The sequence below is a fragment of the Palaemon carinicauda genome, chromosome 33, assembly GCF_036898095.1.
Source record: "Palaemon carinicauda isolate YSFRI2023 chromosome 33, ASM3689809v2, whole genome shotgun sequence".
In the NCBI taxonomy this organism is placed as follows: domain Eukaryota; kingdom Metazoa; phylum Arthropoda; class Malacostraca; order Decapoda; family Palaemonidae; genus Palaemon; species Palaemon carinicauda.
This window is the reverse complement of record NC_090757.1, coordinates 37,774,407-37,779,406: the sequence shown is the minus strand read 5'-3', so window position 1 is coordinate 37,779,406 and position 5,000 is coordinate 37,774,407.

Sequence of the window (5,000 nt, the reverse complement as noted above, 5' to 3'; positions counted from 1 at the left end):
CAGATTTTTGCGGGGAATTTTCATATACCAGATCACACAAAATTATGAAAATACCATGATTTTTCTTCAGATGCCAGGAAAATGCATCAATCAGTCCCTGGAAATGAGGAAGGAGTATTGGTAATTTTCTCCTCAATAACTGTAATTCCTCCTTGAAAAAATTCGGTAATAAGCGAAAAAGATCGTAAAAAGGAAAAAGAAGAGAAAAAAAAGATGCGGTTAGAACTGCGGTCAGAGGTCGAACAAAGGCTGAGGAGAGCACGTGCCGCTCTCCTGCTATTCCAGATCCTTTGACTGGAAGAGCAGTCTTTTGGCGTGTGTCCTCTGATATGTAAAGAAGAAGAAGAGAGAGAGAGACGGGGGGGGGGGGAATATTGTTTGTCGTTTAGCAATCACAATTGTACACAAGTGTCATAATCATATGACACTACGATGACGAAAATATCCACAATGAAGTGATGTATATGTACTTTTGACTTTATATTTCATCATCATCGCCATCTCCTCCTATGCATATTGACGCAAATGGCCTCAATTAAGTTTCGCCTGGCGTCTCTATCTTGAGCGTTGAATTCAATACTTCTCCATTCATCATCTCCTACTTCACGCTTCATAGTCCTCAGCCGTGTAGTCCTGTGTCTTCCAACTCTTCTAGTGCCTCGCTGAGCCCATTTAAATGTTTGGTGAACTAATCTCTCTTGGGGAGTGCTAAGAGCATGATTACATGGACTTAATATTGGATTGGTTTCGTCAGCCACAAAATTACCAACTAAAACCACGACCCGTTTTCCACTACATATAGTAAGTCTCACCTGCCGCCTACGATCTAGTGAAAATCCCCTAATTCAAAATGTGCTTGCAAGTGCAGCGAGAATAAAATCCAAAATGTGCTTGCAAGTGCAGCGAGAATAAAATCCAAAATGTGCTTGCAAGTGCAGCCAGAATAAAACCCAAAATGTGCTTGCAAGTGCAGCCAGAATAAAACCCAAAATGTGCTTGCAAGTGCAGCTAGAATAAAATTCAAAATGTGCTTGCAAGTGCAGCCAGAATAAAATCCAAAATGTGCTTGCAAGTGCAGCGAGAACAAAATCCAAAATGTGCTTGCAAGTGCAGCCAGAATAAAACCCAAAATGTGCTTGCAAGTGCAGCCAGAATAAAATCCAAAATGTGCTTGCAAGTGCAGCTAGAATAAAATCCAAAATGTGCTTGCAAGTGCAGCCAGAATAAAATCCAAAATGTGCTTGCAAGTGCAGCCAGAATAAAATCCAAAATGTGCTTGCAAGTGCAGCCAGAATAAAATCCAAAATGTGGGAAACTGGAATAGGGAAGCGTCGGTACAATGAATTGTATTCACTAATCTTTGATAGTGTGGCTATGCCAAATCTTCATCACTAAATAACTTAGGTATAATAACCAGTAATGTTATGATAACGTGTTTTATTATGTTATATCTTTGTTGTCTGGAAGTCTTGTATTTCCTTCACACCACCTGATCTGTGACTAGATTTTTTTTCCCCCAGAGTTCTATCATTATTCAAGCAATTTTTGTTCCAACATAATTATCATTGTCCTCGCCATTTTTTTTTCTCCCTCTCTTTTTGTTTGCTGATATGCATGTTATCCTCATTATTAAGAGTTAATGCTATTGTGATTTTATTACCCAGACCTTAGAACTCTGTGGTCAATCTGCTAATTGATGTTTGTAATATATCACTGATATTATTGCATATCTCATCTTTATTTTTTTACTGATGTCAAAAGTGTAAGATCACTGTACCCCTATTGTAACTCAGTATATGGCGTTTGCTGAAGTTAAGATTATTATTATTATTATTATTATTATTATTATTATTATTATTATTATTATTATTATTTATGATAGGAAGTGTTCAGCCCCCGTTACTTAATAAAAAACGTTGACCATATACACAGTTTTGTACGCACAAAACATCATGGTATGTGAAAAATGACTTAAAGAAGTAATGCTAGTAATAGCTTAGAACTCTACATACTACCAGTAATTGTAATTGTAAGATAAATTCAGGAATTATGGTAAGATAGTAGAATTTCAAAAACGAAATTATTAATAGATAGTCAAACAAAGGGATAAGATATGAAGAGACTAGGGTTCTATCTCAGTATGAGATAGAAATTCATTTCCATTTGAGCACGATATAGTATTGATTTTCATCCATATGGACATAGCTTTTCGGGGCAGAGAGAGAACGAGTGTGCTGCGGCTGTAAATGTTTGTTATAATATAAATGGACCTCCTTGACCTGAAAGTTGTGGTGGCCTATTGGTAACGTCCCTGATTGGTGATCGCCAGGCTGGGGCACGAGTCTCGCTCAGACTCGGTAGTTCCTTTTATGGCTGTAACCTCTCCATCCTTATAAGCTAAGAATGGGGGCGTTTGTGGGAGTCTGTAGGTCTACCTGCTGAGTCATCAGCAGTCATTGTCTGGCTCTCCTTGGTTCTGCCTTGAATGGAGAGGTGACTTGGGCGCTGATCACATGTATATATGGTCAGTCTCTAGGGCATTGCCCTACTTGCTAGGGGAATCTCACTGTCCCGTGCCTCTGCTATTCATGAGGGGCCTTTAAACCTTTAGAGGTTAGTAAGGAGGGTTGTCTGAATAATGGGGAGAAAGGGAAGTAGGAAACTTTAGGTCAGCGTTCTCCGAGGTACTATGCTAGATCAAACGGGAATAGTGTGTTCTTGAACCCAAGAACGAATAGCTGATAGCAAATTCATTTAATTGAGAATGTTAGCTGAAAGTAATGGTATCATTGAAAGATAACTATATCTCGTTAGATGTATTAAACCCTTAGTACCTAACATTTGTCATTTCACAAGTAGCGTGAACAATCCCGGATGAGAATAGAAAACATGAAGGTATATGGACTTGAGAGGAGCAGACGCCCTCCCGTTGGTTCGTAATGACAGTTTTAAATGATGTGCGTGTTCCTCTGGCCTGTTGGGAAGGATTCGAGGGAAAAGGAAGAAGAACTAAAAAGTGACAGATGGGTGTAAAGGGTAGTCTGGAAACTTCTTGGAAATTGTAGGTTCTCGGGAGATAATTTGTTGGAAACTGAGGAAATCTGGAGGAAAAAAAGGGGCGAACTGGTAGCCATGTCAAAGAGGATGAAATGGGTAACGGAAAATAACAGGATCTGAAGTCTGTGAAAGAAAAGGAATGATTTAGAAAATTACATGTAATGTTATGAAGCCAAACAGACTCAGTGGCTGGGTTGATTTTGCGCAACTTTGAAATACAAAATTATTAAAGTATCAGTTGTCGTCTACGTAAAGGATAGTTTTGTGATATCGGCCTTTAAACGTAGATAATATTTGTTTGATTATTCTCCCAAAAGAGAGGAATGTTAACATTTCATAAATTTCGACGGCTTTATTGAGAAATTCGAGAACTAGAGTGAAAATTAACTCTTCTTTTGTTGTTAACATTCACATTTCATAAATTTCGACGGCTTTACTGAGAAATTCGAGAACTAGAGTGAAAATTAACTCTTCTATTTTTGTTAACACTCACATTTCATATATTTCGACGGTTTTACGGAGAAATTCGAGAACTAGAGTGAAAATTAACTCTTCTTTTGTTGTTAACACTCATATTTCATAAATTTCGACGGCTTTACTGAGACATTCGAAAACTAGAGTGAAAATTAACTCTTCTTTTGTTGTTAACACTCACATTTCATAAATTTCGACGGCTTTACTGAGAAATTCGAGAACTAGATTGAAAATTAACTCTTCTTTTGTTGTTAAAAGTCACGCCTCTTGACAATTGAAAAATAGAAGAGATGAGATAACCAATAAAATGGTAACCTGTATACTGGAAAAAAATTAAACTTTAAAGAAAACTAAAACGGATATGTTCTACACAATGGAAAAACAGCTGGAAATTATACAAAAGGCATTGAATTTTCCTGAGTACAAGATGAAGTATGTTTTACTCAGTAAATCAATGGTTTCCTTTACAAGTACGGAAATTAAATCAGAAAACTTAATCTTTTTTTCAGGGATTTTGCATTTTGTAATACAATGCCAACTGCCCAATCGATGCATACCCATACTGTAATCTTCATTTTGAAATATCTCAGTCTTCAGTAATGCATAACACACACACGCGCGCACACACACACACACACACACATATATATATATATATATATATATATATATATATATATACACACAGTATGATTGGGTGGATGTTCTTGTATGTTTTATTATATTATACTAAGTTGTGGAATGATCTTCCTAATCGGGTAGTTGAATCAGCAGAACTTCAAAAGTTCAAAGTTGGAGCAAATTTTTCTATGTTGACCAGGCTGACATGAGTCTTTTTATTGTTTATATTTGACATATCTGTTTTTGACATTGTTAATAGTTTATATAGGACATATCTGTTTTGACGCTGTTACTGTTTTTAGAATGATATATTGTTAATTTATTCTCATCATTGATTTTTTTCCTTATTTCCTTTCCTCACTGGGCTATTTTTCCCTGTTGGAGCCCTTGGGCTTATAGCATCTTGCTTTTCCAACTAGGGTTGTAGCTTGGCTAATAATAATAATAATGATAATAATAATAATAATAATAATAATAATAATAATGTGTATATATTTATGGAATACAAACACAAAAATTACAGTACTTAGTAATAAACATATTATTCTGGTAACTTCCCTTGCTATTAAGCAAAGAATACGAGAGAGAGAGAGAGAGAGAGAGAGAGAGAGAGAGAGAGAGAGAGAGAGAGAGAGAGAGAGAGAGAGAGGGTGATTTCGGAAGGAGTTATATGTGTGTGGGGGGGGGGGGAGGGGGGGGGCTGGCCTTAATTGAAGGGGTTAGAAGTTTCGATCTTAAGGTGAGATGGTTGAGGAGGAAGAGAAAGGTTAAAAGTTGATGGGCTTAAAACGAACCCTAAATCCTTCATCTTTTCCTTTATCATTTACTTTCTTCTTTTTCTCTCATTT